The sequence below is a fragment of the Notamacropus eugenii genome, chromosome 2 (genome assembly GCF_028372415.1).
Source record: "Notamacropus eugenii isolate mMacEug1 chromosome 2, mMacEug1.pri_v2, whole genome shotgun sequence".
Taxonomy (NCBI): Eukaryota; Metazoa; Chordata; class Mammalia; order Diprotodontia; family Macropodidae; genus Notamacropus; species Notamacropus eugenii.
The window spans coordinates 321,877,467-321,902,829 of NC_092873.1; the positions used below are offsets into that span (position 1 = coordinate 321,877,467).

A 25,363-nucleotide genomic window follows, 5' to 3' on the forward strand; every position below is an offset into this window, starting at 1 on the left:
CTTCATGTCTTTTTCATATGAACTGTCTTCAAGTCAGGTACCTCCTTCCCCCAATCTTGTATGGATGCAATTGATCTTTTACATCTAAATGTAGGACTTGCTGTTTATCCCTATTATATTTCATTCAGCTGGTTTCAGACATCATTCCAAACTTCTAAAAATCCTTATAACTCAACATATTAGTTATCTGCCCCAGGTTTCTGTCATCTACAAATCTGATGAAAGAATTTAATAAATATGCCATCTATATATCCATCCAAGTACTTATTAAAATTCTGACTAGGACAGGGGCAAGGGCAGATCATGCTGGCATACCAGATGATATCTCCCTTTTGGTTGACATTGTACAATTAATCAGCCACTTTTTGGATGCAGTTGTTTAGCCAGCTATGGATTCAATTGACCATAATATATAGCCCATGTTTTTCCATTTTGCCCACAAAAATTTGTCAAATATTTTCCTGAAATCCTAATATTTCCTTGATAGTCTAGTTTAGTATTCCTATCAAAAGGAAAATGGTATAGCATACCTAGTGTTTAGTGAACCCATGTTGGATCCTAGTTTTTACATCCTTTCCACTCTAGAACTTTTCCAGTGATCACTGTCAAGCTAATCAGTTGGTAGCTTCTAGGATTCATCTTTCACCCCCTTTTGAAAATTGGAACACTTACTCCTCTCCAGTCTTCCCTTTGTTTCCAATAATTTCTCAAAGGTTATCAGGAATGATTCTGTGATCACATGTTCTTTCAGCATGATGAGATATAATTTGTCTGAGTCTGTAAACCTATGTACATATAAAGTTGCTAAGTAGTCTCTCACTACCTTCCTATATTTTTCAATTTCCTCTTAGTGATTCTTTCTGTTCTCTATTCTCCAGTTTTAATATCCTCCTCTTTGATGGAGAATGATGCAAAATGAAGTGAGTAGTTCTACTTTCTCTCCTTCCTTTTTGTAACAGTATAATGTTTGTGTTGTAGTGCTGGGACTGGTAAATGAGTTGTTGTTGTTCAGTACTTTCAGTCATGTCCAACTCTTTGTGACCCCATCTGGGGTTTTCCTGGCAAAGACACTGGAGTAGTTTTCATTTCCTTCTCCAGCTTATTTTACAAATACAGCAACTGAGGCAAGTGACTTGCCCAGGGGTCACACAGCAAGTAAGTATATTGCATATTCAGGAGGACTGGCACCTCCAGTGTGAAGGCTTGTCAAACCCTTTTCAGGGTTGCTCATTCACCTTCAGTGTCCACTGAATCACCCAACTCTCACTATGCCTCCAAGAAGCTCTAGCATACTCAGCAGTCACATCCAATAAACCATCTCAGCAGATGGGCTAAACCATGTCTATTCCAAGCACTCCAAGTGAAAGAGGCAGATGAGAACAATTTGTTCCAATGGGCACGAAGGTGGCTTGGAGCTTGGTCAAGCATCAAAGACACCAAGGTCATCCACTGCATTCTGGGTCATCACCAGTCATCTTTTGGTCTTTACACCAGTCTTCAATGATTCTGTAAGAAAGAAAGAAGCTGACGACTTTGTGCAACTTCTGCCTCATTTAAATCCAATTCATGCACAAGTCAAGACATCATGCCATGATGTTATCAGTCCTCTTTGAAAATGAAGAGCAAACAATAAATGTCTGAGGTTGGATTTGAACTCAGGTCTTCCTGATTTCAGATCTAGCACTCTATCCATTGCACTAAGGAGCTAAGGTCTCCCAGTGCATCCTGGGCCATCTCCAGTCATCCTGATGAATATCTGGTCACTGGATTCAGATGGCTCTGGAAGAAAAGTGAGGCTGGTGACCTTACATAGCCCTCCCTCACTCAAAACAAAATCAAGAGTAAGTCATCATCATTTCTGTGAAAGCATGGTCATCTTCGGCAATGGACGGACACAAAAACAACAACCTAGCTAACCAATGAGAGTCATAATATTCCCATGGAGATTTACTGAGTCCCCTTCTAGTCACACACAGGTACTTTATGCTTTGTGTTGGTTTAGGTAAAAAAAAAAAAACACATTTAATTGGCTACTGAGCCAGAATAGAATGTATATGCAAAAGGTTTGAACAGAAGAATTCTCTACTCCTCCCTGGTGGTAAGACAAATAAGTCTCTGAGTATGAGGAAATATGGCAAGGACAGAAGCATCAGTGGCCTGCCACCTGATGCCTCATCCCCCCAGCTGCCATATGACCATAAATGAACGAGACCTCTGTTTCTTCTGTCCCTTTTGTTTATTTTTTCCTGATCTTGGATGAATATATAATAGAAACAAAACAGACCAATCTATGACCTTGTAAACTTTGAAATGTTAGAAGAATCAAAGGTCCCCTCATCAAGTGAAGCTGGCAACAGCAGTAGCCAAATCCAGAGAGCCAGCACTGAGGAGAAACCTGTTTGACACAGCCCAGTAATGAATCAATCTGGCAGCCAAGACACTATGTCTAATTGAGCAAAGAAACGACTGGTCCATCGGCTGTGTCACACTAAGATTGCTTGAGACTCCATGAAGTGGGAAATCAATTTCTAGGGGAGAATTCTCAACCCATTTTCCCCAGGGACTTTTCCCATTCATCATCCTTCTTGACCTTTCTGTAGCCTTTGACATTTGTCAATCAATCACCTTCTCCTCCCTGATGCCCTCTTCTCTCTAGGGTTTTGTGACAATACTCTTTTCTGGTTCTCCTCTTACTTATCTGACAACCCTTTCTTAGTCTCCTTTGTTGGATCTTCATCCAGGTTATGCCTGCAATCAGCAGGTGTCCCACTCAATCCTGGGTCCTCTTCTCTTCTTCTACACTATTTCACTTGGTGATCTCATCAGCTCATAGATTCTCAAATCTGCTTATTCAACCCTAACTTCTCTGCTGCCTTCCAGCCTTGCATCTTCAACTGCCTATTGGATATCTTATACTGGATGTCTTATAGATATCTTAAACTCAACATGTCCAAAATGGAACTCACTATCTTTTCCCTAAACCCTCAACTCTTTGAGACTCCCTTATTACCATTAGGGTTACCACCATCCTAGTCTCCCAGGCTTGTGACCTTATGTCATCCTCAATTCCTTACTCTCATCCCCCATATTCAATGTGCTGCCAAGGCCTGTCATTTTACCTTCATAACCTCCTATATATCCCCTTCTCTCCTCTAATACTACCACTACTCTGGTGCAGGCCTTCTGCCAAGACTATTACAATAGCCTGCTGTTGGGTCTTCCTGATGCAAGTCTTTCCCTACTTCAATTCATGCCCTTTACTCAGCTATCAAACTGATCTTCCTAAAGCACTGGTCCGACCATGTCACATACTCTGCCATCTTTCAATAATTACTAATGGATTCCTATTACCTCCAGAATCAAATATGAAATCTTCTGTTTGGCATTCAAAGTCTTTCACATCCAAGTACTCTCCCTACCCCACTTTTCTAGTCTTCTTACATCTGATACCCCCACCATGAATTCAATCAACCCAATGATAGTGGCCTCCCTGCTATTCCTAGAACAAGATACCCCTTCTACTGACCTCATGCATTTTAACTGGATGTCTTCCTATGCCTAGAACTCTGCCCCTCCTCAACTCTCCCTCCTGGCTTCCCTGACTTCCTTCAAGTCCCAGCTAAAATCCCACAAGAGCCTGTACCACAGATGGAGTGGTCAGATAAGCAAGAGGAGAATCAGAAAAGAGTACTGTCACAAAATCCTAGAGAGAAGGGCATACCAAGGAGAAGAGAGTGATTGACAATGTAAAGGCTGCAGAGAGATCAAGAAGGATGATGATTGAGAAAAGTTATTGTACTTGAAAATTAAGAGATCATTAGTAACCTTGGAGAGCAATTTCAGTTGAACGCTAAGTTGTATGACAAAGGGACAAGGGACTCAAGACTCAATTTATACTTTAAAAAAAAACTGTTTGTAATGAGATTTGCAATTTCACATGCAGTACTCATTTTTTATTCTTTGTATGGTAGAAATATTCATTTATTGGGGTTTGTCAAGTTCAGAAAAACAAAAAAATATAATTTTGAAAACATACTTTCTTTTCCAAGAAGTGGTACCATGATTTACCAAAAAATAAAATAAAAGACTTAGAGTCAAAAGAATTTAATCTTATCCTGCCCATGATATTAATGATTTGACCCTGTACCTCAGTTTCCTTATTTGTAAATTGGGAATAATAATACCTGCTTTTTTTAGCTTCAAAGAGTCATTTCAAGGAAAGTGCTTTGTCAGCTTCAAAGCGGCATGTCAATGTGAGTTATTATTGCTATCTCTTATTTTACTCTAAAAATAGCTTTTTATTATCCTTGAGTTTTTGTAAATGTTGTACAGAGTTGGACTGAAGAGCACCTTGTGAAGCATATATAGTGATAGGCTTTCATAAGTATGGGGCATGAATGGCTCTGAGCCTGTATCCTGGGGCACTTCTGTGAACACATAATCTCACTCAGTGTGGATAAGCTTGAGTTTGGGGATGATGCAGCAATATTGGTCCCTGTATACTAGCAGTTTGGGATGATGCAGCAAATACTGGTTGACTTCTTTGTCTGAGTGATGGGGGAGGAGGGGAGGAGGGATAAGAGGGAAAGGAAGGCTATGCCAAAGAGGACTGAGCCAGAAAATAGTAGTCTTTAAACAAGTGATTCTGCTGTCTCAAGGACATGTAAGGGAGATCTCAAAGAATCCTGACAGGCTCAACAGATGGGAGTTGAGAGAGCTCCAGAGGATGGATTCATTCCTTTTAAAGACTATTGAGTGGGTGGTTCTTCCTGGCTCAGTGGCCAATCCTCTTTGGCACAGGTCCCTCTGCCCTTCAAAGGGACCTAGGAATAAGGGTTTGCTGTGTCATCCCAAAGCTCAAGTTCTTCAGGAATGAGCCAGAAAATTTGTAACTCCAGAAGCTGTCAGGGTGTAGACTCAGCTCCACACATGCTCTATGGAATTTCCCCTGAAGACCCATCCCCACTCATACTCCACAGGATGCACCCCAAACCAGTACATCCCTCCTACATAAATCTAAGATCATCCCATGAGTTAACCTTTCTGACTTGATTCTCAATTTAAGATTGGTGAAACACTTTGTTATTCATGCTATGTTATATGCCTTTCCTTCTATCTTTTGTACATTTTTTAAAAATCTGAGCTTAAGCTCCCCATTAGATCTCACTGGTTTCTCTAGATTTTTTTTTTCTCATTGAAACTATTCTGTTATACTGCACTTGATTTTGATCAGCACAATTTATACATGGCATTCCATGGGTCAGGTATTACTCCCCTGGAAACACATGCTTGGTCAGTTCCCTCCCTACAGCATCTTTGATAAATAAACAGATGCTTAGGAGAAGAAATACCTTATCCCAGTCCTGTTGATAGAGAATGTCTTTGTTTATCAATCATGAAAACTAGGTGGGCATCACATGTCGAGAACTCCCCAAAATTAGGTTGGACCCAATAGAAACTGGTTTGGTGTCCATTAAGAGTTTTAACAATAATTTAACAGAGTTTTAACAATAATTTAAAATCCACAGTGATCACGACTCTCATCCAGAAGACAATGTGCAAGGACTGAACAGTCTGTCAATAAACAGTTCATAAATATTTATTAAGCACCAACTATTCACCAGGTACTGTGCTAAGCACTGGGTTTTACCTATGAGCTGGCCTTGCTTGATGACTCACTGGATCCTGCTTCTGACACATTTTAGCAATTTGACTATGGAAGTCATTTAATTTCCCTGAGTTCAAATCCCCTTAGTTTGGCATTCAAGGCTCTGAATAATGTTACTATTTTACCTTTTAAATTTTATGTCTTATTACTTCCCTCTTTAAACTCTTTGGTTCACCTCTAGCCTAGGGCACTGTCCTAACTTACTGTCTTTGCTCATGCCATTCTCTATGTCTAAAGTGGTTTTCCTTCTCTTTTCCTGTTGTCCATTCTCTGAAGTGCAATGCAAAAGCCTTCCCTCATGCCCCTAACTGATAATGGCCTTTCCTCTTCAGACTTTACAGAGCATTTTTATACCATAATTTTATACCATAAACATCCAGTTTCAACCACATTTAAAAAAGGGAATCTCTCCTGAATCTGCCCAACAGGGATTGTCCAGCCTTTGCCTGAAGATCTCTGAGGAAAGGAAACCCATCATCTCTTTAAGAATCCCATTCTGATTTCAATTGTAATAATTAGGATGGGTTCCCTTGAAATGAAGTCTAAATTTGTCTGTATGACTTCTACCCATTTAAATTAGTTCAGTCCTCTGAGATCAACCAGAACAAATTTAATCCTTTCTCCATGTGCCAGCCCTTCAAATACTTGAAGACAACTTATAATACCATCCCAAGTCCTATATTTCTCTAGGCTAAACATGTTCAGTTCATTCTCATATCACAGACTCAAGGCAATTAACAATCCTGGTTATCCTTGTTGGGACATTCTCCAATTTGTCAGTGTCCTCTCTAACCATGGTAGGAGCATGAGACTCCAGCTGAGATCATATGAGTACAGAGTACAACAGAACTATCACCAAACTGTATCAGTAAGCTAGGCCTCTCAATGGAACCCAAGATTGCATTATAATTTGGGGGGCTGATACATCACAACACTAATACATATTGAGTTTGCAATCCACTAAAACTCCTAGATCTTTTTCTAAACATCTGCTGTCTAACTACTTCTCACTCATCTTATACTTGTAAATTGATTTATTAGATTAAGCACAATAATCCAGCCTGTCAAGATCCTCTCAAATCCCGTTTCTGTGTTAGCTATCCCTCCTAGCTTTTTTAAAAGCATTTTATCTATCCAAGTCATTGATAAAAATAAACAGCACAATAGCAAGTCCAGATCCTTGGGACACTCCAAGGAAGACCTCCCACCACGTGAACATTAAATCACTACCAACCACTCTGTTCAGAATCTACTTGAACACATTATCATCCAATCCATGTTGTTTCCATCTTTTCCAGAATGATAATATGAGATGCTTTATCAAAAGCTTTGTTAAAATCTAAGTAAACCTATCTATAGCATTCTACTCACCTACCAATTTAGTAAACCTGTCAAAGAAGGAAATGAAGTGAACATGACATGACCTGTTTTTGATAAATCCGTTCCTGTTCTTTGTACCTCTCCAAGGCACATATATGTAGTATACTTATCTGTGTTTGTGTCTGTAAGCTCCTTGACTACAGGGACTATGGCTTATCTAAACCTTGTATCACTTGTTCTACTGAACGCAATGCTTTCACACAGTATGCCCTTAAAAATGTATGTGGAAAGAGGTTGGGGGGAGGGGTGTGGAGAGTGGTAGAGAGAAAAAAATAAATACATAATTTTAAAAGTTTTAACTTAAAATGTATGTTGAATGAAGGTCTTAAAAAGTAGGCACTTTTGTTCCAAATGGATATATTATCTGGATATAAAGAGTCACATAAGAAACAAATTAGGGGAGCAAAGAAGAAATTACTTTCAGATACATGAATATGGAAAGATTTTATGACCAAACAAAAGAATAGAAAGGAACATGCAAGATAAAATAGGCAATTTTCATGATATGAAATTCAAAATTTTTGTATCAAGATATCTAATGTCCTAAAAATTGGAAGGGAAATAGGTAACTAGAAGGAAAAAGTCTTTGGAACCAGATGCTCTGAAAGAAGTCTCATTTCCAAGATATATAAAACACTGGTTCAAATTTATAAGTTGAAGGAGGAGGAGGAGGATGAAGAGGGAAAAAGGAGGAGGAGAAGAAGAAGAAGAAGGAGGAGGAGGAGAAGGAGGAGGAGGAGGAAGAGAAGGAGGAGGAGGAAAAGGAGAAGGAGGAGAAGAAGTCTATAGGTACAAAAATGTGTTTTTGTAGTAGGCAAAAACTGTGGTGTACAAATGTAATGGAATATGATTGTGCCACAAGAAATGATGAAATGGACAATTTCAGAGTAAATTGGGAAGACATTTATGAACTGATGCAGACTGAAGTAAGCAGAACTATGAGAATAGTGATAACATTATGAAGAGGAACAATTTTGAAGGATGTTAAAACTCTGATCAATGCAATAATAAATCATGAGTCCAAAAGAATAAAAATGAAACACACGAATCACAACCTGATGGAGAGGTGAATTAAAATGCATAAAGAGATATAATTTGTTTTGCTGGATTATGTACATATGGATTGAGGAATATGTTTGTTTTTTTTTTTAATTTGCTTAATTAGAGCAAGAGTTGAGAGGATGGATTAATTAAAAGAAAACACTGCTTGAAAAACTAAAAAAGTAAAAGAAAATAACAAAAAGTAGGCACTTTATTAATAGCTATTCCAATTACAGAAATGTATAATCTTAGTATTAGAAGGATTCTCAGAAATTGCCTAATCTAATACATTACCTAAGTGGGAACTGATGGGCTTCAAAGTTCTTTCCAGCTCTAAATATATGATCTTGCAAATCCCCTCAACTATATTGCCAACAAGTGGTCATACAGTCTCTTTTTTTTAATACTTTCAGTTGTTTGAAGGGTGCTGACCCCAAAAAAGACACTCCATTCCAATTTTGCTCCAATACTCTGATATTTAGAATAAATGGCAGTATGACATAATTATTGTAGTCAGTAGCCAGTCTTGCAGACTAGTCTTGGAGTCAAGAAGAACTGGGTTTAGATCCCACATCTAAGATACGCTAGCGCTGTGATCATGATTTAAACTCTTTGTGCTGGCAAGTAGCTCTTTAAGACTCTAATTTATAGATGAGTTGCACATCTACATTATGGAGGGAAATTCCACACTGGCATTCAAACAAAGATAAAATTGAATGTTGACTCAAAAAATGGTTTGAAAGTTATTTGTTGTAAACTAAAACTTGCCTCTCTATAACTCCTATCCATCGATCCTAGCACTCTCCTCTTGAACAAAGCATAATTATTCTAGAGATTAGATTAGGTTACTCACTAGTAGGATCTGTCCTATTAGCACACTAATACCAACACATTACTTCATTAGTTCTACCTCTTCATGCCAGAATAATTAATATTCAACTATAAAATAAAAAGACAATTACATTTGATAATGATGCTATTTATTTACCTTCCATAAAACCAATCTTTTGAACTGCCTTTTTAGAAGTAGGGATGGACTTTCTTCACCCTCTTACTCAGCTTATCTGGTAACCAATGGTATAAATGCATATAACTGTGCAGAGTTCAAGATACAACTCTGTTTTAAAAGAGAATTAAGTGGTGTTTGCACAGGTCAAACCTGCAGCCTTAACCTCATTAATTTCATGTCTTGGATTATAAGGTTACCCTTGTTGTTCAGTTGTTTCAGTCATGTTTGACTCTTTATAATCCCATTTTGGGTGGGTTTCTTAGCAAAGATAATCCTTCAGCTCATTTTTCAGATGAGGAAACTGAGGCAAACAGGGCTAAGTGACTTGCCCAGGTTCACATGACTAGGAAATATCCAAGGCCAGATTTGAACTCAAGAAGATGGATCTTTCTGATCCTAGGCCTAGTACATTAACCACTAAGCCACCTAGCTGCTCATGAGGTTACCCATCCTCAAGCGAAAATTATAGTTATCTAGCATCCTTATACATAAGGGTTCTTTATATAAACTTTATATATAATCTTCATATATATATATGTCCTTTTATAAAGGGTTCTACATCAGGCGATCAGCAATACAATTCTTGTTTTTAATAAATAAATAAACAGAAGCAGTTGGATGACTTGTGCTGTACTTGTCAAATAAACCAATGATGAACCTAGGGACAGATCATTCAGGACAAGCAGTCTCAAGAGTTCATACAACTCCAAAGCTAGAAGGGACCTTAGAGGTCATCTAGTCTTACCTCCTATCCAATGCAGGAATCCCCTCTGCAATATCTCTGACATATAATCATTCAGCCTTTGCTTGAATGTTTTTAGTGACAGGGAAGTCATTAGCAGGGAAATCTCAAGGCAGCCCAGCGACTGGCAAATCCTGTGACTTTTGCTACTAAGGCAACCCAGTGAATGGAATATCCTGGGGCTGTGGCTGCTCTGTGAGCTTAGGCAATTCATTTAGCCATCCAAATGTGACTGAGGTGAACAGATCAGTCTATTCCCCACAAGGGGAAAGGGGTTCATCAAGGGGCAGTGGGGTTCAGATTTTTAAGTCTCAACAGCCAGAGTAGAAAACATTGAGAACTCCAAAAGACAAGGGAGATAGGGAGCATCCTAATCATGGGTTGTCATCAGCAGAACTATTTCCATCTCCTGCCACTCTACCCATGCTGCATCCCCTGTGGTTAACAAAAACCCAAGCTCTCTTGCTCTGTAAGTCCCAACGATGCTGAGTCATTGACTAACTACAGGTAACAACATCCACTTTCCATTCTCTCATTGTTATCCATCTCAAACCTATCCCTCCAATGTCCCACTTTAATTCTTCTCATCCTTTCCATGGTATCCTCTGAAATTACTATTTCATAAGAAAAAAAAATTTTCACTTTAGATCTTTTCTTGTCATGTTTCTTCCTCCTTCTTGCACTCTGAGACCAGACTTCCCCCTTATGAAACTGGCCACGTTTTTCAATACTGGCTATGACTTCTATCATGAGTCCTGATAAACTGATTCTAGGAGCGGAGTTGGAATACTACCTGCCTCCCTACTTCCACCTCCAAACCCTCTCTATGTCACCATCACTCAGCAACCTTCCTTCTTTATCAAAATTTATCAGTGAATCCAGATCCTGATGTCTGTTAACTACTGGCCTCTAGGTTATTCTCCCTCCTTTCTCAATGAAAGTCTTTCATAGTCCTTTTCTTTACCTCAACTCCTGTCCTTGTACTAGATTTCAACATACATACATTACATTACATTAACTTCTCAACATTTCAGTCTACTAAGTTCCCATTTACCACTCCTCCTCAGTCACACACAGAGATGGTCACACCCTTGATCTTTCCATCATCCGCAAGTGTTCCATTTCCATGATCAAGAACTTAAAAATCCTTTCATATGATCATAACTTCCTATCATTTCATCTCTCTCTATACCTTATTTCTCTTAAACCTATTCTTTAATGTCACCATGACCTCCATTGCCTTCATCCCTCAATTCTTTCCTCAAGCCCTGAGGTAGTCGTACTTTCCTCTGTCCCTAATCTTTACCCTTTGCCAGTTCAACTCAAGACTATCTGCTTTCAAATCTCTTGATTTCTTGTTCTACTACCATTCATGCCTTGTCAAATTCCAACCCTAGACGGCTCCCACTATCTACTTCCTCTGTTTCTACTCAAATACTGTACCCTCACTACAGTAAGACAGTACTTTCATTCCTCCTTAAATGATTTTCAGTCCTATTCTCCATAGCAACTATTCTAAATATTCTCTTCTCTCAAACCCTCTTACAACATCCCCCCGTCCCAATTCACCCTCTTAGTTGAGAATCTCACCTCACATTTCATGAAGAAAATTCAGACTATTCAATATGGGTTTCCTCTTCCCTATATCTCAAAACTCCATGGTATCAGCCCAAATATTTTTCTCCTTATCTGCTTGTCCTAAGGCCAAGTCATATGTATCCATGATCCCATACCCCCCACTATTCTCTTGTATATTTCCTTGATAATCTGCTCTCCCATTATCCTCTCTCTAATATTCAATTTTTCTACTGGTTCCTTCCCTACTGCCTACCTCTCTGTTTCCTTTCCTACAATATTGTCCAAGTCTCCCCATCTAAAACAAACAGAAAACCCTGTCATCTGATCTCACTTTTCCTCAAACTATTATACTTCATCTCTACTCTCCATATCGGCCAAATACCTAAAAAAAAGATGTCTATACTTGTTACCTCCACCACCTTTCTTCTCACTCATTTTTCAACCCTTTGCAATTTGATGACGAAAAATCACTCAACTAACTAACTCGTTTTCTCAAGGTTACCAAACTGTTACTTTATTGTCAGATCTGCTGGTATTTTCTCAGTCCTCATCCTTACAGATTTTGCTGTTGCAACTATATTTGCTGAATATAATACTGCTGACCATCTTCTCCTCCTTGATGCTCTCTCCTGAGTTTTCAAGACTGCTTTCTCTTGGTTCTCCTTCCATTTTGATCACTCCTCTGTCTTCTTTGCTGGAACATTATACATCCTCTTAATTGTGTTCATACTCCATGGATAATTTATTCAAATGAAATAATCTCTACACATTCTCTCATCATCTCCTATGGGTTTAATTATCATCTCCATGCAGACGATAACCAGATTGACATATCCAAGCTTAGCCTCTCTTCTGAGTCCCATTCCTATATCATAATGTCTACTAAACATTTTCTAACTGGATTTCATTGAGACATCTCAGATTCAGCATATTCAAAACTGAGTTCATTATCTTTCATGCTATACTCATCCCTCTTCCAAACCTCCCTACTATTGCTGGGGACACCAAATTCCAGTTACTTAGATTCCCAGCATCAATGTCGTCTCATTCATCCCTCTCTCTCACCCAATATATCAAGTCAGTTGCCAACTCCTGCTGGTTCTACCTCCATGTCTCTGACACCTGTCCCTTTCCATTCCCATAGCTACCACCCTAATTCAAGCCTTCCTCACTTCTTCCCTAGATTATAGCAGCAGCTTCCTATTTGACTTCCTTGCCTTCAGCATGTCCTTACTCCAATCCATCATCCCAACAGTTGCCAAAGTGATAATAATAATAACTAATACTTATGTAGCACTTACTATGTACCAGGCACTGTGCTAAATGCTTGACAATTATCATTTCATTTGATCCTCACAACAACCCTGGGAGGTAGATGCTATTATTCTCTCCATTTTACAAATAAAGAAACTGAGGCAGAGAAATTAAGTAATTTGCCCAAGGTCACACAACTAGTAAATGTCTGAGATGAGATTTGAACTCAGGTCTTTCTGACCTCAGGTCCAGTATTTTACCCATTAAGCTGCCTAGTGCAGGTGTGATCATATCAGTGTCCTACACAATAAATCACAGTAGCTCTCTATTACCTTTCAGGTCAGGTATTAGCTCCTCTGTTTGCCATTTTTAATTTTTCTGGCCCCAACCTATCTCTTTAGCCTTATTCCACATTATTCCCTTTCACAATAAAGCTAAACTTGATTTTTTTTTGTTTCTACCTCTGTGATCTCTCTCCCATGCCTGGAATACATTCCCCCCTCACCTCTGCCTCTTAGAATCGCTGGGGTCCATCAAAATTCATCTCAATCGGGGGCGGAGCCAAGATGGCGGAGTAGAAAGACGCACATACACATAGCTCCGAACCCACAACCCATAGAACAACTACAAAGAAGTAACTCACGGCGAATTCTGCACCCAGAGGTCACAGAACATTGGAGTGAGGGAGATTTCTGTTCCGGAGAGACCTGCAAACCTCTCGAGGGGGGTCCTTCACGCTGCGGACTGGGCGCCAGGACTGGGAGCCGAGTACAGCTCTGCCACAGCCGCAGCACCGAGAGGAAAAGATCCGAGTGGGCTTCAGGGACGGGATCTCCAGCAGCCATGCGGGTCCCTCCACCCACAGAGGGACCTGCAAACCTCTCGCAAAAGGTCCGTCGCGCTGCAGACCCGGAGCCCAGCCCAGACCTGCCGTGGCCGCGGCACCGAGAGGAACAGATCCGAGCAGGCTTCAGGGAAGGAATCTCCAGCGGCCGCACAAGTCCCTCCACCCACAGGTGACAGGGGTCAGTGAGAGAGTCTCTTTGGCGGGTCGAGGGGGGAGTGGGGTGCCCCCATGGCTCGGGCTCCCTCGGGAGGCAGAAGCTGAGGGGTGGCGGCAGACAGGGGCTCCCGAAGCAGGCAGGAGCCTGGATCCATTGTTGAAGGTCTGTGCATAAACCCCCTGAGGGAACTGAGCCTGAGAGGCAGCCCTGCCCCAACCTGACCACCTGAACTTAATCTCACACTGAATAGCAGCCCTGCCCCTTCCCAAAGCCCTGAGGCTGGAAGCAGCATTTGAATCTCAGACCCCAAACACTGGCTGGGAGGATCAGGAGGCGAGGTGGGTGTGAGGAAAATATTCAGAGGTCAAGTCACTGGCTGGGAAAATGCCCAGAAAAGGGAAAAGAAATAAGACTATAGAAGGTTACTTTCTTGGTGAACAGGCATTTCCTCCCTTCCTTTCTGATGAGGAAGAACAATGCTTACCATCAGGCAAAGACACAGAAATCAAGGCTTCTGTGTCCCAGCCCACCCAATGGGCTCAGGCCATGGGAGAGCTCAAAAAGAATTTTGAAAATCAAGTTAGAGAGGTGGAGGAAAAGCTGGGAAGAGAAATGAAAGACATGAAGTCAAAGCATGAACAGCAGATCAGCTCCCTGCTAAAGGAGACCCAAAAAAATGTTGAAGAAAATAACACCTTGAAAAATAGGCTAACTCAATTGGCAAAAGAGGTTCAATGAGGAGAAGAATGCTTTCAAATGCAGAATTAGACAAATGGAAAAGGAGATTCAAAAGCTCACTGAAGAAAATAGTTCTTTCAAAATTAGAATGGAACAGATGGAGGCTAAGGACTTTATGAGAAACCAAGAAATCACAGAACAAAGCCAGAAGAATGGAAAAATGGAAGATAATGTGAAATATCTCATTGGAAAAACAACTGACCTGGAAAATAGATGCAGGAGAGACAATTTAAAAATTATGGGACTACCTGAAAGCCATGATCAAAAGAAGAGCCTAGACATCATCTTCCATGAAATTATCAAGGAAAACTGCCCTGAGATTCTAAAACCAGAAGGCAAAATAAATATTCAAGGAATCCACAGAACACCACCTGAAAGAGATCCAAAAAGAGAAACTCCTAGGAACATTGTGGCCAAATTCCAGAGTTCCCAGGTCAAGGAGAAAATATTGCAAGCAGCTAGAAAGAAACAATTCAAGTACTGTGGAAATACAATCAGGATGACACAAGATCTAGCACCCTCTACATTAAGGGATCGAAGGGCATGGAATAGGATATTCCAGAAGTCAAAGGAACTAGGACTAAAACCAAGAATCACCTACCCAGCAAAACTGAGTATAATACTTCAGGGGAAAAATTGGTCTTTCAATGAAATAGAGGATTTTCAAGCATTCTTGATGAAAAGACCAGAGCTGAAAAGAAAATTTGACTTTCAAACACAAGAATGAAGAGAACCATGAAAAGGTGAACAGCAAAGAGAAGTCATAAGGGACTTACTAAAGTTGAACTGTTTACATTCCTACATGGAAAGACAATATTTGTAACTCTTGAAACATTTCAGTATCTGGGTACTGGGTGGGATTACACACACACACATGCACACACGCACACACACATAGAGACAGAGTGCACAGAGTGAATTGAAGAGGATGGGATCATATCTTAAAAAAAAATGAAATCAAGCAGTGAGAGAGAAATATATTGGGAGGAGAAAGGGAGAAATTGAATGGGGCAAATTATCTCTCATAAAAGAGGCAAGCAAAAGACTCATTAGTGGAGGGATAAAGAGGGTAGGTGAGAGAAAAACATGAAGTCTACTCTCATCACATTCCACTAAAGGAAAGAATAAAATGCACACTCATTTTGGTAGGAAAACCTATCTTACAATACAGGAAAGTAGGGGATAAGGGGATAAGCAGGGTCGGGGGGATGATAGAAGGGAGGGCATGGGGAGGAGAGTGCAATTTGAGGTCGACACTCATGGGGAGGGATAGGATCAAAAGAGAATAGAAGTAATGGGGGACAGGATAGGATAGAGGGAAACATAGTTAGTCCTATACAACACAACTATTATGGAAGTCATTTGCAAAACTGCACAGATTTGGCCTATATTGAATTGCTTGCCTTCCAAAGGGAAGGGGTGGAGAGGGAGGGAGGTAAAGAAGTTGGAACTCAAAGTGTTAGGATCAACTGTCGAGTAATGTTCTTGCCACTAGGAAATAAGAAATACAGGTAAAGGGGTATAGAAAGCTATCTGGCCCTACAGGACAAAAGAGAAGATGGAGACAAGGGCAGAGATGGATGATAGAAGAGAGAGCAGATTGGTCATAGGGGCAGTTAGAATGCTTGGTGTTTGGGGGGGGGAGAGGAGAAAAGGGGAGAAAATTTGTAACCCAAAATTTTGTGAAAATGAATGTTAAAAGTTAAATAAATAAATTTAATTAAAAAAAAAAAAAGAAAGAAAAAAAAAGAAAAAAATTCATCTCAATCACCATTATATCCATGAAACCTTTTCTGATTCCCAGCTGTTAGTGCCTTCCTCCACAACAAAAACAACAAAAATCTTTTATCTATTTCGTATATGTTCATATATTCACATGTTGTCTCTCAGGATAGAACATAAGCACTTTGAGATAAGCATCTATTTCTTTTTTACATTTCTATTCCAAGCGCCTGGCACAGAGGAGGACCTTAATGAATGCTTGTTGGTTGACCCATTGAGCAGGGGCACCAGGATAAACTCTAGGCTGCCTCTGCTTGCTTGATGATTTGACCATTTTATAAATACTTTGTACAAACATTCCTTTCAGGAACTGACACCTTAATGCTAAATACGAAGCTCTGTACTTAATCATGTAGGTCTCCTGGACTATATTTGACCTTGGGCAATTTCCTCCTTTCTGTCAGCTTCTGGTTTCCTCATTGTTAGAGGTAGTTAGTTGGTGATGCAGTGGATAGAGCTCTGGGCCTGGAGTCAGGAAGACTCAAATTCAAATCTGACCTCAGATATTTTACTAGTTGTGTGTCCCTGGATTGATTTCCTCAACTGTATAACAAGGATAATAATAGCACCTACATCTGGGGTGGTTCTGAAGATCAAATGAGTCTATCACGTCATAAGATAGATGGTATAACCAACAGTCAAAAGAATGGCCAGGGGTGCAGTTTGTGGCACTATATTTAAAGATATTACTGACCAATATACTACTAAGGCAACTAGATGGCTCATTGTATTAAGTACTGGGTCTTGAGTCAAGATGGTCTGAGTTTCAATTTCCCTTCAGACACTTCCTAGCTGTGTGACCCTGGGCAAATCACTTAACCTCTGTTTGCCTCAGTTTCCTTACTACAAAGTGGGGATGATAATATCAGTTACCTCAAAGGTCATTGTGAGGATCAAATGACATAATACTTGTAAAATGCTCAGCACACAGCAAGTACATATTAAATACTTGCTCCTCCTCTTCTAAAACAAAGTAATTGGACTAGATATCTCTAAGGTCCCTTATAGCTCTGACATCATATAGAAAACAAGAAAGATTTAGGGTCATAGGACCAGAAGTTTAGAAGTGGAAGAGACTAGAGATTATCTAATCCAAGTCCTAAATTTGTAGATGAGGAAACTGAGGGCCAGAAAGAAAAAATCCTGTTTAGCCTTCTTTTGACAGGGACCTCTTTTTTCCTCCCTCTACGCTATTTCATCCTGGTGATCTCATCAGAGTCCCATTGATTTAATTATCATCTTTATGCTGATGATTTTCAAATCCACTTATACAGTCTTAACCTCTCTACTAATCTGCAGACTTTAATTTCCAACTACTTGTTGGACATCTCAAACTGGGAGCCACATAGTTATCTTAAACTCAACATGTTCAGAGTTCATTTTCTTTCCCTAAAATCACTTCTTTCTTCCTAACTTCTCTACTAATGACCATCTTCCCACTAACTCAGGCTCTCTCTCTCCTGCTATATCCAATATTTTGCCAAGATCTGTACATTTTTCACATTGAGACAGCTCTCTCATGTATGCTTCTCTCCTTTCATAAGACCACCACCCTAGTGCAAAGTCTTCATGACCTCATGCCTCAGCCATCGCTATAGTACGGTGGTTTATCTCCCTGCCTTAAGCTCTTCCCACTACAGTTCATCTTCTACTTAGTTTTCAAATTAAATCTTTCTAAAGCATAAATCTGACCATATCACACTCCACCCCCATTCAATAAACTCCAATGGTTCCCTATTACCTCCAGGATCAAATATAAAATCCCTTGTTTAGCTTTTTTAAAGCTCTTCATAACTCGTTCCCTTCCCAAATTTCTAGTCATCTCATACCTAACTTACCCCATATAGTCTATGATTCAGTGACACTGGCCTCCTATTTCTCAAACAAGACACTCCATCTCTTAACTCCAGGCATTTTCACTGGCTGTCCACCCCATGTCATGTCCTCCTCATTTCTGCCTCCTGGCTTCCTTCAAGTACCAGTTAAAATCCCACTTTCTACTGGAAGCTTTTCCTTATCCCCCTTAATTCTACCTTATTGCTTATTTTCAATTTTTCACCCATATGTGTGATACACACACACACACACACACACACACACACACACACATATATGTATGTGTGTATATATATAATCTATATCTATCTATATGTATTTATATATGTATGCGTGTATATATATAATCTGTATCTATATATGTATATTTTCGTATATACACACACATACATATATATATCTTGTTTGTACATAATTATTTGTATGTTTTCTCCCCCATTACACTGTGCACTCTTTGACAGCATGGATTATCTTCTGTCATTGTATTCCCAGGACTTAGTGCAAAGCCTAGAATATAGGAGGTGCTTAATAAATGTTTTCTGTCTTTCACAACATAACTAATATGGAGATGTTTTGCATGATTGTACACATATTGCTTCAATCAAATTACTTACTATCTCAGGGAGGGGAGAGGGAAAGGAGGGAGAGAATTTGGAACTCAAAATTTTAAAAATTAATATTAAAAATTGTTTTTACATGAAACTGGGGAAAAATAAATATTATTAAAGAAAAAAATAAATGCTTACTGATTGACTAAACCCAAAACTCTGACCTGAAATCCTATATTCTTCCCACTGCACCACGTGGACTCTTGAGGACAAGGATTATGTTACTTCCTTGTATTTGTATACCAAGCACTTAGCCCAGTATCTGGCATGTAGTAAGTGATTAATAAATGCTCTCTCTCTCTCTCTATCTGTTTATCTAGGTTTGAAGTCCTCAGAGATGCAAAACTAGGTTGGAGAGAGACCAGAGCTTTGTCTCCAGTTTGCTGTATTTAGAAGGTGCTGGCAATACTTTTTGTCCTTCTGTAATGTAGAAATAAGGGAACTTGGCATCTGGTTTGCAAGAAAAATTAATTATAACAGGAATCCACCTCCCATAAAATAGTTGTGTGATATTTATAGGAGGACATAGACAAGAAACACACAAAATGGAAGAATGTATGAGTTATGACTTGCATCATTGGTAGAAGCACCATAGATCCATCAGACTGGGAAGCTACAACATAGAGGGTGGAGGTAAAGTCTTCTCTCCAGGCCATGCGATGGTCTCATATTAATATCATGAAGTCTATTTACCACCTCACTCCCCAGAACAGGTGAATGTCTCTCCTACCTCCTATCAACCGAAAACATGCTTTGTGCTGCTTATCCTGAGCAAGTTTTTTAGTATTTGCTCTAGATTCAAAAATTCCTAGTTATAGTTCTGTTTCATAGCTTTGTATCAATGGTGATTCATCATTAAATCTACTCTTTCTTCTTGAGAACTTGTCTTGTCCCATGGTTGTTTCTACTTTTTTGGAGGGGGTTAAATATGTAATTAATTTAAAGCTTGGAAACTGTCAAGACAATTGTTTGGTCTCCCTTGATAAAAGCACTGAAAAAAATAATTTATAGTTGAGTTTAATCTGCCTTCTTTCCCTCCTCATTCCTTTCCCCCATTCTCACTCCCTACCCAATAGGTTGTATAAACATAGAATAATCAAAGAGAATTTAGAGGAAATGTTCTCCTTTATCTGAAAGGCTGGTGCATCCTATGCTCTGTCTCAACACATCTAGATGGTCCCTCTTTGTGGGAACACAAATTAAATCCAGCTATTAGCACCTTCCAAGCTGCCTGCAACTCTATCATGAGGACCTTTGATAATTATAGTTTTAGCAGTGCAGAGCAGTTTAATGGCAGCTGAGCCAGACTGCATTGATTTTTTGTTTTGTTTTAAGTGCAGTTAATCTTAGAGTTAATTTATTTAAATTGATAGGGCAGAGAAGAATTACACCTCTATTTTTCTGTTTCTATTGAGTAACAGATTTTTCCCCCATTGTATAACACATACACTGCAAAAAAGGTTGGGTCCAAGTCCTGAGTATGTTTCTGGAATCACTGTCTTTAGCATCTCTCAATTCTTTCAATTCATTACTGCCACTTTAGCAAAAAAGAAGTATGGATTTTATGCGGCAACAGCTCCTAATGTGGTAGGTATGCATACATCTGTCTTAGCCTGTTAGAGTAAATCTTTCCCTATAGAAAAGTGATCTCCTAAAGTAAGAGAAAGAGGAGAGGGAATTCAGAGTTTGAAAGCAGCCTGGCAAACAGAAGCCTGTATACACTGTAAGTTAGAACAGACAGAAGCTTATTAATATAGTTAAAAGCATTAGAAAAGTTCATTCACGGGGTGTCTGCTTTTCACAAAGCTGCCTCTACTGGACTAGTGGCCCTTCCAATAAAACAAAGGTCAGCATGTACTCAGTACTGTGTTAAGTCTTAGAATACAAAGAAAAGCAAATGTGCGGTTCTCATCTTCCAAGAACTCACATTGAGATGTGATAAAAAGAAATATGATTTTTTTTAAATGTACACATGAGATATATACAGGGTAGATGGAAAGTAGTTTTTATTTATTTATTTTGCTTTCAACATTCATTTCCACAAAATTTTGAGTTCCAAATTTTCTCCCCACCTCTCCCCTCTCCCCACCCCAAAGTGCCAAACATTCTAATTACCCTTACCACCTATCAGCCCTCCCTTCTAATATCTCTCCTTTCCCTTATCCCCATCTTCTCTTTTGTCCTATAGGGCAAGATAAATTTCTATACCCCATTACCCGTATTTCTTGTTTCCCAGCTGTACGCAAGAACAATACTCAACAGTTGTTCCTAAAACTTTGAGTTCCAACTTCTCCTCCTTCCTCCTTTCCCACTCATCCCCATTGGGAAGTCAAGCAATTCAATATAGGATACATATGTGTAATTTTACAAATGACTTCCATGACAGTCAAGTTATGTAAGACTAACTATATTTCCCTCCATCCTATCCTGCCCCCCATTTCTTCTATTCTCTCTTTTGACCTTGTCCCTGCCCAAGAGTGTTATCTTCTAATTGCTCCCTCCTCCCCTTGCCCTCCCTTCCATCATGTCCTCCACCCTGCTTATCCTCTTCTCCCCCACTTGGAAAGTAGTTTTAGAGGCAGTGACTGGAGTAAATGAGAAGAACGGGACACATCCTACACATGCTGTGAAAGTAGAAACTACAAGCTCTGGCAATAGGTTGAATATGGATAATGAGGGAGAGGAAGGAGGCCGGGATGACACTAAGGTTTCAAGCCTGGTTTAGTGGAATGATGGTGGTATCTTCAATAATAAAAGGGAAGTTGAGAATAAGGGAGGATTTGCTGAGGAAATAATGAGTTCCTTTTTTTTCCTTTGGACATGTTGAGTTTGAAATGCCTACTCAACAACCAGCTCTAGATATCTAAAAAGCAGTTAGTGATGCAAGGCTCCAGAGAAGTTGGAGTTGCGTATATATACATATATATGTATATACATATATATATTATATATATGTATCTGGGAATCATCTTCATAGAATGATGATTGTGAGCTAAATGAGCTAATTGGATCACCAATTGAGCCAGTATTGAGAGAAAAGAGAAGAGCCCTAGAACAGACCCTTGAGGAACAACGGGTTGACAGTCCAGTGAAGGAGACTGAGAAGGAGCATTAGATAGGTAGAAGAGCCAAGGGTGTCACAAAAACAGAGAGGAGAGAGAATTCTGAAGATGATACTAAGCAATAGTGTCAAAGGCTGCAGAGAAGTCAAGAAGGATGAGGACTGAAAAAAGTCTATTAGATGTGACAACTATATTATTAGTAACTGTGAAGAGAACAGTTTCAGTTAAATGCCAGATTGCAGAGGGCTTAAAACCAAGTGAAAGAAACATATTTAGAAAAAAAAGAAATATGATTCCAGAGGATTCATAATGAAACATGCTACTACCTCCTGAAAAAGAAATGGCTGACAGAGGGTACAGAATGAGACATACATATTTTTGGACATGGAAATTCAGGAATTTGTTCTGCTTTATCTTGCATGTCTGTTACAAGGATTTTGCTTCTTCCCCCTAAATAATCAGATGACAAGGAGAAAAAATGTATTTTTATTCACTAAATAATATTTTTTGTTTGTGAGAGAGGAGGAGGATATGAACTAGGATGTGGCCACATGAATGAAGAGAAGACAACAGATGTAAGATCAGTGATTGGATGTGATAGGAGAGAAGAAAATTGAGGATAACCCCAAGGTTGTGAAGCCTAGGTGTTGGATGGATGGTGATGTTCTCAAAAGAAACAGGGAAGTTAGGAAGATGGAGGAGGTTTGGGAAGGAAGACCATTAGTTCTGTTTTGGATATGCTAAGGTTGAAATGCCTTAAGGCTATCCACATGAAAATTCTAATAAGCAGCTGGTAACAAGGGACTAAAGATCAGGAGAGGCTAAGGCAATATTTATAAATACTGGTTATTGACTAACCGACTAAAGATGATTATTGCACATGCAGGAACCAATGATATGAAAGAAAGAGAGACCGACAGACAGAGGGAGACAGAGAAGTGATAGAAAGAGGAGAAAGGGTAACAGAAAGAAGAAAGGGGAAAGAGGAAAGGCAGAAAGAAGAGAAAAGAAAGAGGGAAAGTAAAGAGAGAGGAGAAAGGAGAGAGAGATGAGGAGGAGGAAGAAGAGGACGTTGAGAAGTAATAACCAGATAGGTAAGAGAACCTGAGAATGAGAGCATTTTATAGAGGGAAATAAATTATTTGAACCACTTGGTCTATAAAAGAAGGCGAGTTTGGGAAGAACAGCATAAGTAAAATTTCCATGCCCCCAAGAAACCTCCCGCAAGTTATAACCTCAAGATGCCAACCTCAGAAATATCGATAATGTACCCCTGAGGATTTCTCATTTTACAGGGCCCCAAAAGCCCTCCAGGGACTACTTGGGAAGTCAATATACCTGTAAATTTTCAAGGTTGAAACACCCAACAGGGTTTTATCTGTATTCATTCCCCATACATCTGGCCTGTGGCCCCCAGTCTCTCATCTCCCTACCTCGAAGTCTTACAATCTTGCAGTTAGCAGTGGCCCATTCCTCCTGGCGGCTGGCAGATGAGCTTTGATCTGGAGAGCTCTTGCCACCGGGCCCCCTAAGGTGAGGGGTTTTCTCTCTCCCTGCAGGTCCGTGCGTGGGCTGTGAGAAGGAGAAAGGAAGTCATTATGTGCATACACAGAAACTCTGCTTCTACTTTGTGACTTTGGCAGCCTCAATTATACTCTCTGCATGCTCTCTGCTGCCTGAGTTTTTTCCCTAATGTGGTAACTGAAACGGAGTCTTTGTCAAAGGAGGGAGGAAACTAATCTTAAAAGAGAATGAAAAAAGTTCCAACGAAGACCTAGAAACAGGATCTGTTCCTCCAGCTCCTGGGTTGACACAAGCTTGACTTTGTCTTCATGCTTCAAATGCCATCTGGAAAGAAAGTAGTGTATCTACCATTCTCATAAGAGATATCCCAAAATCCCATCTAGACCACAGGAAATGGGACAGTTTAAAGTAAGAGAGTTCCCAGTGCTGGACATGAATCCAACTTAGGCACTAAGTTACTTCACTCTCTGGGCCTCAGTTTCCTCATTTGTAAAATAGGTGGAGCAGACCAAATGATCTTTGAGGCCAAGAGTATGCTGGTGTTTAACAACTGGATTTCTGAAGAAAACATATGGACATATGACACACTTTTATATTTAACCTGTATTATTAATATTTTCTCCACCACATTCTCAAGTCAAGACAATTAGCAAAACAAATTAAGCCCTGATTTGTAGCATTTGCCAATTTCTGAGGTATACTCACACTGAAAACATAATAATTGGATCTCCTGAGCTGGTTCAGCTCACCCTGCACACCCCATCAGAAGCCCTTTCCAGCTGTAGCACCTCAACATTCTGTAATTGTGAACTCATGCTGATAACAGAGGGATAGGGAAGGAAGGGGAGACCTCAGTCTGTGTGAGGTAAAACCAGCCAGGCTGAGGTTGCCTACCTGTCCTTCTCTGGCATCACAAACAAAGCAAAGAATTGAGAAACTCCCTTTGTGCATCTTTCTCCTTAAAGCTCCTGTTTTCTAGCCAATAGTGCTCTATGCCAGGCACAAGAAAACATAATCACATAAAGTGTAGCACGTTCAAGTGCTAGGCCAGTACCGTGGATTAAGTATTAGACCTGGAATCAAGGAGACTGAGGTTTGAATCCTGTCCCAGACACTTCATAGTTGTGTGATACTGGATAAATCACCTAATTTCCCTGGTCCTCAGTTTCTTCATCTTACAGATGAAGGATCTGGAATTGATCACCTCAAAGATCTTCTACCTCTAAATCTATGACCTTTAGATATAGGGGAAAAAAATTTCTAGTGGGATCATGGTCAATTTTTATGCATCAGTTTGAAAACATTTATTGAGTCCCTGCAGGGTACAACTCACTATGCTAATTGTGGTGGGAGATGAAAAGTTTTGCTAAGAGTTTCTGCCTTCATAGTATATATTGGGCCACATTTTTTCATTACTAGATCAGCTCTAAAGTTTCTTTCCATTCTATTGTAACCTATGCAGTAGAGAATTACAAAACAAAGTGTCATATTCAGTCCTATGGAAGAAATTTTCAATCAGAAAACAACTGAGAAGGCTGCCTAGAAGAGGTGACATTTGAGGGAGATTTTCAAAGATTAGTAGGAATCTGCTTGGGAAGCTGGAACCAGAGGGTGATAAAGGTAGCTTATGATAAAGGTATGAAGAGAAACTCTTTTTTTTTCAGTCTTCATGGAGCCAGATAGACATTTTGCATAAAACACCAAATATATAGAGAAATAAAATAATAGAAATACTTCTGGAATGCCATCTTTTAGAAACTTAAGAAATGGGAAGATAGAGGTAAAAACTCCTATTTACAAAAATTGGATTACATTCAGTTCTTTGACAATGGTACTGGATTATTGGAAAGCTTTTGCTTTTTTACCTCATCTGGGTCACAGGTTCGTAGACAGTGCTGGAAATGACCTTGGAGATCAGCTATATTAAGTCCACCTCCATTTTTAAAATTTATTTATTTTTAGCTTTCAACATTCATTTCCACAAGGTTTTGAGTTCCAAATTTTCTCCCCATCTCTCCCTTCCCCCCACCCTGAGATGGCATGCATTCTGGTTACCCCTCCCCCCAATCACCCTCCCTTTTATCATTCCCCCTCTTATCCTCTTCCCCTTTACTTTCTTAAAGGGCAAGATAGATTT

General features: G+C 39.6%; 1 long non-coding RNA gene across 1 annotated transcript in view; it reads right to left on the minus strand.

The window, feature by feature from the left end:
• Positions 1–23,274, minus strand: part of LOC140527911 (uncharacterized) — an 88,195-nt gene extending 64,921 nt beyond the window's left edge. The window contains exon 1 of the long non-coding RNA XR_011974970.1: positions 23,136–23,274. This is a non-coding gene — a long non-coding RNA (uncharacterized lncRNA). The remainder of the gene's footprint in view (positions 1–23,135) is intronic.
• Between the last annotated feature and the right edge of the window lie 2,089 nt (positions 23,275–25,363).